General features: G+C 33.8%; 1 protein-coding gene across 7 annotated transcripts in view; it reads right to left on the bottom strand.

Moving 5' to 3' along the window:
* Positions 1–15,846, bottom strand: part of LOC126830100 (rho guanine nucleotide exchange factor 9) — a 313,984-nt gene that overhangs the window by 133,038 nt on the left and 165,100 nt on the right. The window lies entirely within an intron of this gene.

The following is a 15,846-nucleotide window of genomic DNA, read 5'->3' as shown; positions in this document are numbered from 1 at the left end:
TTAGTTGATTGGAATCAAATATCAAAATCTTAAACAAACAACAAATACGACTCATTTGAATAAATTATTTGTTTTGAAGGTTATAAATACAATTTTTGCCCAAATTACGTCATTTCCGGTGACATTGAAAATGTTAAATTGGTTTGACCTTGTTAAAATTGACATTACGCATCAAATGGTGTCACTTTTATGAAAATCGAATAATAATTGACTCTTATACAGGCAAACTAGCGTAAAAAGTGACTCATACAAAATTGCCCATTTCTCGGCAACTGTTCATATTACAAATTAATTTTCACATACATTCTCTTCGTATGGATTATTGCTACTAGTTTATGAAAGATGTGAAGAAATATTTTAAAATATGAAAAGCCTGAATGGGTTGTGAATAGCTCATTTTTTCACCTTTTTTCACCTTTAAATCGAAATGATCCGAAACAAAATAAAAATTAAAAAAACTGAGTGCGATGATTTCTGCGCCTTTACAGGGCACACCCTTTCAGTCATACCAGATTTGAATAAAATAATATTTGCTTTCAAAAGTGGTACCGAACTGTCAAAATTGTAGTTTTTGCTAAATTTACACCACTTCCATTGCCGAAAGGAAAATGTACCGGTAACAAAAAAAATGACATTTTGAACCGCAGAACATATGAACTTTGTTTTATACAAATCGAACAATAAATAATTAATCCAGGACTGAAAAACTGAATTAGCCAATGGGGGGCCAAGGGAAAATACGGTGGCAAAAAATGTTGCCATTTTTGGTCAAATCAGATGACTCTTTAACCCTAAGTAAAATAGCACATAAAAATATTCATTAATAAAAAAGTTTTTTGTAAAAATTTAAATTTTCAAAATTTGGCGCCTAATATCTCCTAAGATTCGTCGAAAATAAAAAAATCCAAAGAATGTTAGCTATGTGCCTTGTCTCTGGCTATGTCAAAATGTATCAAATATTACAATCCGACAATTATTGATAACATTACGGCAAAATATCGAAAAATGACAACTTCGGTGATTTCGGACATTTCGCATTGTCGCAGAACGTTGGAAATAGCTTTAAAATTTAAGTCAAACCCACTTTCCCAGTAAAACCGAAGACATCGAATCGATCCGACAAGAAGTTTCTGATATATGCTCAAATGGAAAAATAATAATAATAATAACTAGAACTGCGAAGCAGTAATGACGGGTTTCACCGGTGCCCCTGAACATATGTCCCTTCCGGTACCGATGAAACCATTAAACAGGTTACCATTTAAACATTGCACACATCACACAAAATGTACACAGAATCAACCAAATCCGGCAATATCAATTCATTGTATACATTCTTTACATGTAAGTGATCCTGACAACATTACATTACTTCCGGTGATAATGAAAATGTTAAATTAGTTTCATGAAATCAGAAATAGCATAAGGCATCACATGGTGAAAATTTTATGTAAATCGAATAATATTTGCCACTTTTATAGACCAAAATCCTTGAAAAGTGACTTGTAGAAAATCGTCTTTTTCTCTGCAACCGTACAAGTTAGAAACCATTTTTTGGTATTTGTATGATCGTGTGGGTTCAATCTATTTGTTGATTGGAATCAAATATCATAATTTTAAAAACAATACAAATCAGACTCATTTGAATAAAATATCTGTTTTGAAGGCTAAAAATACAGTTTTTGCCACAATGACGTTACTTTCGGTAACAGTAAAAGTGTTAAATTACTTGCATGAAATCGTAAATGGCATTAGGTATCACACACGGGGAATTTTATGAAAATCGAATAATAATTGACACTTTTATGGACCAAAAACCTTGAAAAGTTACCTGTATATGATCGTTTGGGTTCATTCTATTAGTTGATTGGAATCAAATATCAAAATCTTAAACAAACAACAAATACGACTCATTTGAATAAATTATTTGTTTTGAAGGTTATAAATACAATTTTTGCCCAAATTACGTCATTTCCGGTGACATTGAAAATGTTAAATTGGTTTGACCTTGTTAAAATTGACATTACACATCAAATGGTGTCACTTTTATGAAAATCCAATAATAATTGACTCTAATACAGGCAAACTAGCGTAAAAAGTGACTCATACAAAATTGCCTATTTCTCGGCAACTGTTCATATTACAAACTAATTTTCACATACATTCTCTTCGTATGGATTATTGCTACTAGTTTATGAAAGTTGCTAAGAAATATTTTAAAATATGAAAAGCCTGAATGGGTTGTGAATAGCTCATTTTTTCACCTTTTTTCACCTTTAAATCGAAATGATCCGAAAACGAAATAAAAACTAAAAAAACTGAGCTCGATGATTTCTGCGCATTAACAGGGCAAACCCTTTCAGTTATACCAGATTTGAAAAAAATAATATTTGCTTTCAAAAAGTGGTACTGAACTCTCAAAATTGCAGTTTTTGCTAAATTTATGTTACTTCCGTTGCCGAAAGGAAAATGTACCGGTAACAAAAAAAATGACATTTTGGACCGCGGAACATATGAACTTTGTTTTATACAAATCGAACAATAAATAATTAATCCAGGACTGAAAAACTGAATTAGCCAATGGGGGCCAAGGAAAAATACGGTGACATTTTTTTGTCAAATCAGATGACCCTTTAACCCTTGGTAAAATACCACATAAAAATATTCATTAATAAAAAAGTTTTTCGTAAAAATTTAAATTTTCAAAATTTGGCGCCTAATATCTCCAAAGATTCGTCGAAAATAAAAAATCAAAAGAACCTTAGCTATGTGCCTTGTCTCTGGCTATGTCAAAATGTATCAAATATTACAATCCGACAATTATTGATAACATTACGGCAAAATATCGAAAAACGACAACTTCGGTGATTTCGGATATTTCGCATTGTCGCAGAACGTTGGAAATAGCTTTAAAATTTAAGTCAAACCCACTTTCCCAGTAAAACCAAAGACATCGAATCGATCTGACAAGTACTTTCACTTTCACTTTCATCCCCAAGTCCCATATCATTAACAATATAGTCAGTCAATAGATCTACACGTTCGGGAATCAGGAATTACCTACGTCTTTTACGATCCAGCAGGCCAGCATTATTATCAACATCAGAATTATTGTCAGAATCTACTGCAGACACAGGGCTATCGTGTTCACATTGGGCTTGTTCATCATTAACGGGAGACATAGCTAGCCATGGGCGGAACGTCGCGCAACAAATCACACACTTCATAATACCAATCACTGTCCTGACTACTATCATTATCAAGTAACTGGAAACGAATTATGTGTATCACCCGCCTCGAAATTGTCCACGTGTTGGTCAGCAAGACGTCATTCACGACTTCGTTGAGAGTGCATCGTCTACGTTGTCACTATGCACTCCGCCATTTTACGGTTTGCCGCTTTGAAACACGTGAAATATGTTCTAGTGTATAGAAAATACAATAGATGGCACTTGCAGTTACGGTACTAATTTTAGCGAGGGCTTTACTGAGTACACGGTAATACCGGGTACGGGCATTTTACCGACATTTTATAATACCCGGTACTACCGGGTATACGCAGTGAAAGGGTTAAAATGTGAAAAAAGTCTTAAAAAGTGATCCTGACAAAATTGGTTATTTCTCGACAAAGAAAGATGGTAGAAGCAATTTTTGGACATCTATATGATCGTATTGATCCAATCTATATCTCCATTGCAATCAAATATCATAATGTTAAACGAATAATAAACATAACTCACTTAAAAAAATATTTGTTTTGAAGGCTAAAAATACAGTTTTTGCGAAAACGACATTACTTCTGGTGATAATGAAAATGTTAAATTAGTTCCATGAAATCATAAATGGCATCAGGCATCACATGGTGAAAATTTTATGAAAATCAAATAATAATTGACACTTTAATAGACCAAAAACCTTGAAAATTGACTTGTAGAAAATTGTCTATTTCTCTGCAACCGTAAAAGTTAGGAACCATTTTGTGGTATCTGTATGATCGTATTGGTTCATTCTATTTGTTGATTGCAATCAAATGTCATAGATTTAAAAACATTACAAATCAGAGTCATTTGAATAAAATATCTGTTTTGAAATGAAATGAAATGAAATGGAGTTTTCGCCCATATGAAGCCATTTCCGGTGACACTGAAAATGTAAAATTGGATCCGCCCAGTCAAAAATGGCATTAGGCATCATATGGTGAAAAAATAAAGAAAATCGGATTATAAGTAACTCTTTTACAGGCAAATTAACGTGAAAAGTGACTCATGCAAAATTGCCTATTTCTTGGTAACTGGTAATATTACAAACTAATTTTGACATAAATTGTCATCGTGTGGATTAATGCTACAGGTTCGTGAAAGTTGTCAAGAAATATTTTAAAATATGAAAAATCTGAATGCTTTGTAAATAGCTCATTTTTACACCTTTTTTCAGCTTTAAATCAAAATGATGCAAATGCAAAACCGAAATAAAAAAAATAAAACAAAGCAAGACATATTTTACGTCTTTAGTATGAGCATTCATCTTGATCTATTAAATTTGTAACCATTAATATTTGCTTTTTAAAAGACCTTTCGACATGTCAAAATTGAAGTTTTGGCCAAAATTACGTCACTTCCGGTGTCGACAGAAACTTTTATATTTAGAAGTAAGTTGAGAATATGCACCAGGTGGGCTTTTCTTTTATACAAATCAGGCAATAAATAATTTACCCAGAACCCATACACTGAAATTAAAATGCGAAAAATCTTAAAAAGTGATCCTGACAAAATTGGTTATTTCTCGGCAAGGGAAGATGTTAGAAACAATTTTGTGATATCAATATGATCGTATTGATTGATACTATTTGTCCATAGCAATCAAATATCATAATTTTACACCAATAATGAATATCGCTTACTTCAAACAATTACTTGTTTTAGAGGCTAAAAATACACTTTTTGCCAAAGTGACGGTACTTCCGGTGATAATGAAAATACTAAATTACTTGTATGAAATCGTAAATGGCATTAGGTATCACACAGTGAAATTTTTATGAAAATCGAATAATAATTGACACTTTTATGGACCAAAAACCTTGAAAACTAACCTGCGGAAAATCGCCTATTTCCCCGCAACTGAAAAAGTTAGAAATCATTTTGTGATATCTATATGATTGTATGGGTTCATTCTATTAGTTGATTGGAATTAAATATCATAATTTTGAAAACATTACAAATCAGACTCATTTGAATAAAATATCTGTTTTAAAGGGTATAAATACATTTTTTGGCCAAATTGCGCCATTTCCAGTGACATTGAAAATGTTAAATTGGTTTGAACTAGTCAAAATTGACATTACGCATCAAATGGTGTTATGTTATTTGCTAGTGAAAAGACGTTCCGACTCGACAAAATTGGAGTTTTTAGCAAAATTGCGTCACATCCGGTGCCGATAGAAAACTTGACAGGTAATGAATAAAATGAGGATTTGCACCATGGAGCATATGACCTTTGTTTTATAAAAATTAGGCAATAAATAATCAACCTAGAACCGATAAACTGAATTAGCCAATAGCGGCCAAGAAAAATTATCGAGACAAAAAATGTTTACATTTTTGCTCAAATCAGACGACCCTTTAACCCTGGGTAAAATGCCATAAAAAATTATTCATTAATAAAAAAGTTTTTTGTCAAAATTTAAATTTTCAAAGTTTGGCGCCTAATATCTCCGAAGATTCATCGAAAATCAAAAATCTAAACTACCGTAGCTATGTGCCCTGTCTCAGGCTATGTCAAAATGTATCCAATCTTAAAATCTGACGATTATTGTTAATATTACTGCAATATTTCAAAAAACGACAACTTTGGCGTTTCGGACATTTCGCATAGTCGCAGAACGTTCGAAATAGCTTTAATCTCTAAGTCACACCCACTTTCCCAGTAAAACCGAAGACATCAAATTGATCCGACAAGTAGTTTCTGAGATATGCTCAAGTGGAAAAAAAAAAAATAATAATAATAAGAACTAGAACTGTGACGCAGTAATGACAGGTTTCACCGGTGCCACGTTACCCTTGAACACATGTCACTTCCTGTACCGATGAAACTATTAAACAGGTTTCCATGTAAGCATTTCACACATCAAATAAAATGTACGCAGAATCAACCAAATCCGGCAATATCAATTCATTGTATACATTTGTTATATGTAAGTGATCCTGACAAAATTACATTACTTTCGGTGATAACGAAAATTCTAAATTAGTTTTATGAAATCATAAATGGCATAAGGCATCACATGGTGAAAATTTTTATGTAAATCAAATAATAATTGCCACTTTTATAGAACAAAAACCTTGAAAAGTGACCTGTAGAAAATCGTCCATTTCTCTGCAACCTTACAAGTTAGAAACCATTTTTTGGTATCTGTATGATCGTGTGGGTTCAATCTATTTGTTGATAGGAATCAAATATCATAATTTTAAAAACAATACAAATCGGACTCATTTGAATAAAATATCTGTTTTGAAGGCTAAAAATACAGGTTTTGCCAAAATGGCGTTTCTTCCGGTGACAGAAAAAGTGTTAAATTACTTGTATGAAATCGTAAATGGCATTAGGTATCTCACACTGGAAATTTTATGAAAATCGAATAATAATTGACACTTTTATGGACCAAAAACCTTGAAAAGTTACCTGTTGAATATCGTCTATTTCTCCGCAACTGAACAAGTTAGAAACCATTTTGTGATATCTATATGATCGTATGGGTTCATTCTATTAGTTGATTTGAATCAAATATCAAAATTTCAAACAAATAACAAATACGACTCATTTGAATAAATTATTTGTTTCGAAGGCTATAAATACAGTTTTTACCCAAATTACGTCATTTCCGGTGACATTGAAAATGTTAAATTGGTTTGACCTAGTTAAAATTGACATTATGCATCAAATGGTGTCACTTTTATGAAAATCCAATAATAATTGACTCTTTTACAGGCAAACTAGCGGAAATTGTGGCTCATGCAAAATTGCCCATTTCTCAGCAACTACTCATATTACAAACTAATTTTCACATACATTCTCTTCGTATGGATTATTGGTACAAGTTTATGAAAGTTGCGAAGAAATATATTAAAACATGAAAAGCCTGAATGGGTTGTAAATAGCTCATTTTTTCACATTTTTTCACCTTTAAATCGAAATGACCCAAAAACAAAATCGAAATTAAAAAAACTGAGCCCGATGTTTTCTGCGCCTTTACAGGGCACACCCTTTCAGTCATACCAGATTTGAAGAAAATAATATTTGCTTTCAAAAGTGGTACCGAACTGTCAAAATTGTAGTTTTTGCTAAATTTACACCACTTCCATTGCCGAAAGGAAAATGTACCGGTAACAAAAAAAATGACATTTTGGACCACGGGGCATATGAACTTTGGTTTATACAAATCGAACAATAAATAATTAATCCAGGAGTGAAAAACTAAATTAGCCAATGGGGTCCAAGGAAAAATATGGTGACAAAAAATGTTGCCATTTTTGGTCAAATCAGATGACTCTTGAACCCTGGGTAAAATACCACATAAAAATTTTCATTAATAAAAATTTTTTTTGTAAAAATTTAAATTTTCAAAATTTGGCGCTTAATATCTCCGAAGATTCGTCGAAAATAAAAAATCTAAAGAACCGTAGCTATGTGCCTTGTCTTTGGCTATGTCAAAATGTATCCAATGTTAAAATCCAACAATTATTGTTAATATTACGGCAATATTTCAAAAAACAATAACTTCGACAATTTCGGACATTTCGCATTGTCGCAGAACGTTTGAAATAGCTTTAATCTCTAAGTCACACCCACTTTCCCAGTAAAACCGAAGACATCGAATAAATCCGACAAGTAGTTTCTGAGATACAATCAAAATGGTATAAGAAAAATAATAATAAGAAGAATAACTAGAACTGCGATGCAGTAATGACGGGTTTCACCGGTGCCACGTTACCCTAAACATATGTCACTTCCGGTACCAATGAAACCATTAAACAGGTTTCCACCTCATCATTGCACACATCAAATAAAATGGACGCCGAATCAACCAAATCCAGCAATATCAATTCATTTTATATATTTGTTACATGTAAGTGTACAGTACTTCCGGTGATAATGAAAATATTCAATTAGTTTTATGAAATCAGAAATGGCATAAGGCATCACATGGTGAAAATTTTATGTAAATCGAATAATAATTGCCACTTTTATAGACCAAAAACCTTAAAAAGTGACTTATAGAAAAACGTCAATTGCTCTGCAACCATACAAGTTAGAAACCATTTTCTGGAATCTGTATGATTGTATGGGTTTATTCTATTTGTTGATTGGAATCAAATATCATAATTTTAAAAACATAACAACTCAGACTCATTGGAATAAAATATCTGTTTTGAAAGCTAAAAATACAGTTTTTGCCAAAATGACGTTACTTCCGGTGATAATGAAAATCTTAAATTACTTGTATGAAATCGTAAATGGCATTAGGTATCACATAGTGAAAATTTCATGAAAATCGAATAATAATTGACACTTTTATGGACAAAAAACCTTGAAAAGTGACCTGTTGAAAATTACCTATTTCTCTACAACTGAACAAGTTAGAAACCATTTTGTGATACCTATATGATCGTATGGGTTCATTCTATTAGTTGATTAGAATCAAATATCAAAATATTAAAACAAACAACAAATACGACTCATTTCAATAAATTATTTGTTTCTAAGGCTATAAATACAGTTTTTACCCAAATTTCGTCATTTCCGGTGACATGGAAAATGTTAAATTGAGTTGAACTAGTCACAATTGACATTACGCATCAAATGGTGTCACTTTTATGAAAATCCAATAATAATTGACTCTTTTACAGGCACAATAGCGTAAAGAGTGACTCATGCAAAATTGACCATTTCTCGGCAACTGCTCATATTACAAACAAATTTTGAGATAGATTCTCTTTGTATGGATTAATGCTACAAGTTTATGAAAGTTGCGAAGAAATATTTTAAAATATGAAAAGCCTGAATGGGTTGTAAATAGCTCATTTTTTCACCTTTTTTCACCTTTAAATCAAAATGACCCGAAAACGAAATCGAAATTAAAAAAACTGAGCCCGATGTTTTCTGCGCCTTTACAGGGCACACACTTTCAGTCATACCAGATTTGAAAAAAATAGTATTTGCTTTCAAAAAGTGGTACCGAACTGTCAAAATTGTAGTTTTTGCTAAATTTACGTCACTTCCGTTGCCGAAAGGTAACTTTACCGGTAACAAAAAAAATGACATTTTGGATTACGGAGCATATGAACTTTGTTTTATACAAAATACAGTTTTTACCCAAATTTCGTCATTTCCGGTGACATGGAAAATGTTAAATTGAGTTGAACTAGTCACAATTGACATTACGCATCAAATGGTGTCACTTTTATGAAAATCCAATAATAATTGACTCTTTTACAGACACAATAGCGTAAAGAGTGACTCATGCAAAACTGACCATTTCTCGGCAACTGCTCATATTACAAACAAATTTTGAGATAGATTCTCTTTGTATGGATTAATGCTACAAGTTTATGAAAGTTGCGAAGAAATATTTTAAAATATGAAAAGCCTGAATGGGTTGTAAATAGCTCATTTTTTCACCTTTTTTCACCTTTAAATCAAAATGACCCGAAAATGAAATAGAAATTAAAAAAACTGAGCCCGATGTTTTCTGCGCCTTTACAGGGCACACACTTTCAGTCATACCAGATTTGAAAAAAATAGTATTTGCTTTCAAAAAGTGGTACCGAACTGTCAAAATTGTAGTTTTTGCTAAATTTACGTCACTTCCGTTGCCGAAAGGTAACTTTATCGGTAACAAAAAAAATGACATTTTGGATTACGGAGCATATGAACTTTGTTTTATACAAATCGAGCAATAAATAATTAATCCAGGACTGAAAAACTGAATTAGCCAATAGCGGTCAAGGAAATTTACGATGACAAAAAATGGTGCCATTTTTGGTCAAATCAGATGACTCTTTAACCCTGGGTAAAATACCACATTAAAATATTCATGAATAAAAAAGTTTTTTGTAAAAATTTAAATTTTCAAAATTTGGCGCCTAATATCTCCGACGATTCGTGGAAAATCAAAAATCTAAAGAACCGTGGCTATGTGCCTTGTCTCTGGCTATGTCAAAATGTATCCAATGTTAAAATCCGATGATTATTGTTAATATTACGGCAATATTTCAAAAATCGACAAATTCGACGATTTCGGACATTTCGCATTGTCGCAGAACGTTCGAAATAGCTTTAATCTCTAAGTCACACCCACTTTTCCAGTAAAACCGAAGACATCGAATCAATCCGACAAGTAGTTTCTGAGATACAATCAAATTGGAAAAAAAAAAATAATAATAAGAAGAATAATAATAAGAAGAATAATTTTAACAAAAACAATAGTGTTTCACACAAGCTACGCAGTGTGAAACCCTAATAATAAGAATAATCTTAACAAAAACAATAGTGTTTCACACAAGCTACGCAGTGTGAAACCCTAATAATAATCCGAACAAAAACAATAGTGTTTCACACTGGCTACGCAGTGTGAAACCCTAATAATCTTATAAAAAACAATAGGGTTTCACACAAGCTACGCAGTGTGAAACCCTAATAATAAGAATAATAATCCGAACAAAAACAATAGTGTTTCACACTGGTTACGCAGTGTGAAACCCTAATAATAATCCGAACAAAAACAATAGTGTTTCACACTGGCTACTCCTGGTTGCTACAAAACAAGATTTTGGAGGATCAAGATTAAAAATACCTTCCAAAAAGCGATTAATAATGGCATGGTTTCTGAACTGCCTGCTGCCTGAAACATCAAGAGTCTGAACGATTGCTGATCTGTAGGTGTTAACAACACTATAGGAAAACTAGACAACAAATCACTCAAATAATTTGCAATATTTTCTACAGTGGGATCCAAAGGATCAATTTGTTTCCGGTCTACCTAAAAATTCCATTGTCTCAAGGCCAGATTATTCTTTTTAATAATTCCTGGTCTCCTGGACCTGACAAAAGTGTCGGTAGCGGGTTGTTTAGGTCCTCTATTAGTGAGGGATTGCTTGATATGAGACAAGTGTTCGTGTATAAAATTATGCCTCCCATGGGGTAGCACGTCCCATGGTGAACTGAACGCAAGAGGTCCTTCCGTAGGAGCAAATGAATGGTGTTTGAAATTAGATTTGCTAAGATTTGAGAATACCATACCGATGTTGGCCATCCTAGCCCTATAATTAAAGCATGGTCTCTAATTATTTTGTTAAGATAGCGCTACTTAGCAACTACACTGAAACTTTCAGTGAGAAGAGGAAAATGTATGGGTGAAAATTAAATCAACTAAACATAAATCATGAGCCAAATAAAATGGATCAGACTGTCAAGATACATACTTAACAACTTGAAAAATAAGCGGTGATGTAAATGTAAATAAACGATTACAAAGCCTCTGAAAAATGTGCTTATTCAACTTCAATTCTGTGAAATGTCTAGAAAATGTCTAGATGATGCATTGATAAGACATAATTGATCTATATTTAGCAGATAAATAAATACATTCTGGTAGAAGATTTCCATTCGGAACTAATTGGTTGCGGCCTAAAGTTGTAGTTATTGTTATTGGTACCGGTGCTAGACTCACGTAAGGCTCTGATAGTAAGGTTGTCCCTTTTTGGAATTAGTTGAAAGTCACGTAAATCCTGTCTGTGTGTTCCCCATTCAAAATTCTGCTCCGATTGTTGCTTTCGATATTCACGGTCATACAGGAGAACAGAATACCAAATATATTTGGAGGCAAGTCAAAATATGTCTGCAGTATAATTCATATAGCCTGTAATATCACGCAGTTGGTCAGTTTTTTGTAGTTGTAAACATATTCGGGTATTGGCATAACCCCACTCCTCCATTGTGACACGGGGGGTTGGGTGGCTGAATGGTTAGCACATGCGCGCTGTACCATAAAGTCTGTCATTGAGTCAACTGACGTGGTTTCGAATCCCCGGTTGTACATGGCAAGCAGTAGGGTCGCCTGTTCAACCTCGTGGGTTTTCTCCGGGTCCTACGGTTTCCTCCCACTGCTAAAGACCCCTACGCGCAAGCAAATTATTGAAATAAAATTAAACCATGTGTTAGTCCTGAAATGACCCAGTTTGTGTCGAGTGGACGTTAAACCCCATTTCTCTCTCTCTCTCCATTGTGACACGATCCAATGTCTTCTTTTTTCCGACACGAAATTCGACCTCTACACCAAAGGAATAAGTGTCATATTGAGGAACGGGTTCAGGCCAAATAAAGTTCAGGATGCTCAAGGCCTTGTTGGCAGAACTTTTGACATTTGGGGAATCATCAAATAAATTAGCTATAAGGCCGGAAGGCAATTTAACATGTTGACTGTGCTCACCTACTACGGAACAGGAACTATTCCAATTCGGTACGGTGACCTTAACTGATGGGCTGTCTTCGTGCGGGCTGTCTTGAACTGGGTGCGTTCTATCAACGCTATCAATAGGCCTCTATTGCCTTTTCTATCTTCTTCTTTTTGCGCAAGTTACGCACCTCTGTAATTCATCTCGTAAGGTTTGCAGCTCATGTTCGTCCACAGTTGTAACACTTTCTTAGTGAAAACAGAGGTTAGTTTCGTAAATATATGGTTTATTTACAACGGGAACAGAATATCAAACGTCTACATAAATACATCAACACTACAAAAACTAGACTATACTGGAACTATTACTACGACAGGAATACATCTAACCATATTGAATCTACCATTCCGCCCATCTGCCAAGGCAGCGGCTGAACTCTGGTGAGTCCATACACTCGTCCAAGCCTTTCTTCTCCGCCCGGCTCCTCTCTGCTAACTGTCAGTGAACTCCTCAATATATACCCTTGCACACATGGTCATACATGCAATTGTCTATTTTATCTCGTCACGGCATGCCTACTGACCAATGCATATTCCTTTGAAGTAAAGCGGAGCGTGCTCAAAGACCACACGTAGTTTGTAAAGATCATACTGAATCAATTAGATGTTTAATAAGTTCGTGCTTAACAGAAGTTTATATAGAGGTGAAAGTCAAAATTCATATATTGTTAAAACTAGCAGAGTTCATTAAGTTCTATGTACCTAAATGATACTGTTCAATTTGGTGAGAAATATAAATCACTTTGTCACACAGTGACTTCATTCGCCGTTTCTTGATTATTAACCTGCGACAGTAATTGGGTCGAATGACCGTTGTCTTTGCCTTTACTTGTAATTGTATGTTGTTCATCGGTTTCTCCGCTTTCTTCATCACAACTGTCTTGTAAAGATCTCAATGCTTCTTCCATGCGATTAGCAGCATTGGTTATCGAGTTCTGCTTTGTGTAGTTTCTGCATAGCACCATACCGTCATGAAGAAAATGCAAAAGCAGCCTTAGAATAGGCAGACAGTGACTGAAGCAACCAGGACCGCAAAGCGCTCGAACAAGAAAACTGATAGCGAGGCTATGCAAATTAGCAGTTCAAACAGCAGGTCAAAGTTTAACTAAAATAATATTTACAAGTAAATATATCCTTTAGGCTTTGTGGAAATGGTGTTTCAACAAGGATTTCCAAGAAATGGATTCAGGATAATCGGGCACACATGAAACCATAGAAACATTGAATTTGAGCTTCAAACTCAGTGCAAATACTGTCATTACGGTATTATCTATGCGCACACTCACCGATATTAGTATGTTAAATCTGTAATTAATTTCCTAGTTCAATTCTACTATACATTATAATAATTTGTCATCAACATAAGTTGCCATAGAAGACTAATGAAATATGTAATGAAAAATGGCATAAGGGGAAGGGGGATCATGTTTAGTTCATGTAATGCAAGGTTTAAGTGGTAGGTTAATATAATTACATGATTAAACAAACCAATACAATATTTAAGGAACGATATGCCAGGACAATACACGCTTGACTTGAACAAATTGAAAGGTCCATGGAAATTTAAATTAAGTTTTATTTCATTTCCAATACGTCTGCATCGTTTGGTCTGATCTCTCCTAAGATAAAGAATCTATCTATTGGCTACATTTGTTTAGATGGAAATTCTAGAATTTAGCAGGTGAAAGTAAAAAAAAAGAATAGAATAAATGTATTGCATATAAACAGGGTTAAAATATATTTCTTTAACCTTGCATTAAACTTTAAGAAACTTTATAAACGTGAACAATAGCATTGTCCAAGCAGAGGTCGTGAAACACACCCAGTTGAAAAGTGACTTGGTATTCGCGATGTTATTTTCTATCGAGGAATCTGAGAGGTCTAGAGCTGGGTCCTAGACCAATCGAAAATAGTGACAAAAAAGGAAAAGTATTACATGAAGGCCCTGATAAGATGTATGGAATTAACGCGAGAACAAGCCTTCTACTAAAGATGAATGAGCACAGGACACCAGCTTTAGCCTAACCAATGATTTGTCACAATTTTGAAATATATCAACCTTGATGGTTTGTTATAGTGCTGGAACTGAATGCTAGTAGGGCACTTAAAGATACATTATGGGAGATTAGATAAAGAGCTGGCAGTTCTCACTATAATAGTTAAAGATAGGTTGCCAGGCAACAAAACATACGCCCACAGCAGCTAAATCGTTCGAGCAGTCGACAAGGGTTGTCGCATATTTATTCTTTTATAGGTAATTAGGGGCATTTAATAGACAATTTCATATAGGTGACATTATAATTTTCGTCGTTTGAGGGCACACAAGGTTCTAAAAACTAAAACAAAGGCCATAACTCTGGAAGTAATTGACGGAAATTGCTGAAATTCAATAGACTTCTTCGTTTCACTAATTTAAATGATGCATATAAATTTCATACAGATCGGATGATAACTGTTGTCATTAGAGCGTTCACAAGATTCAACAAAGTGAAACAAGGGCCAAAACTCTAGATGTAACTAACGGAAATTGCTGAAATTCAATAGATGATCAGATGACAACTTTTGTTGTTAAGAGTGTTCACAAGGTTTAACAAAGTGAAACAAGGGCCATAACTCTAGACGTAATTAAAGGAAACTGCTGAAATTCAATAGGCTTTTTAGTTTCACTAATTCAAATAATGCATATAAATTCCATACAGATCGGATGATAACTTTTGTCGTTGGAGCATACACAAGGTACAACAATTAACAGACATTGCTGAAATTCAATAGGCTTTTTCGTTTCTCTAATTTAAATGATGCATATAAATTTCATACAGATCAATTGATAACTTTTGTCATTAGCACGTTGACAAGGTGCAACAAAGTGAAACAAGGGCCATAACTCTAGAAGAAATCAACAGAAGTTATTGAAATTAAATAGTCTTCTTCATCTCACTAATGCAAACAACATATATCAATTTCAAAACAATCAGATGATAAATGTAGTCTGTAGAGTGTTCACAAAAAATTGTGGACGGACGGATAGGGGCAACGGCAATATACGACCACATTTCCATGTGGGCGTATAAAAACTAGATAATGTAAAGAGAATTTGTTGAAAATTTCAGTCAAATTGATCCATTCTGAACCAAGATTTTAACAATTGAATTTTCGGCCTAGACTCGATCATCATTACTTAAGTCGGTATGATAAAAAACATAGTCTCGGTTATCCATTTCATGATTAAATCATGAATGAAAGTTGAGCAGCATATCGGATCCTAATCCAATAAATATCGCATTGACATTGAGAGTTGATTGTGGTCTGGACAAGTTAATTAATGTCTAATTAATAAT

The sequence above is a fragment of the Patella vulgata genome, chromosome 1 (genome assembly GCF_932274485.2).
Source record: "Patella vulgata chromosome 1, xgPatVulg1.2, whole genome shotgun sequence".
NCBI lineage: Eukaryota > Metazoa > Mollusca > Gastropoda > Patellidae > Patella > Patella vulgata.
The sequence above is the reverse complement of the archived record's forward strand: the minus strand, read 5'-3'. Positions and strand labels throughout refer to the sequence as shown.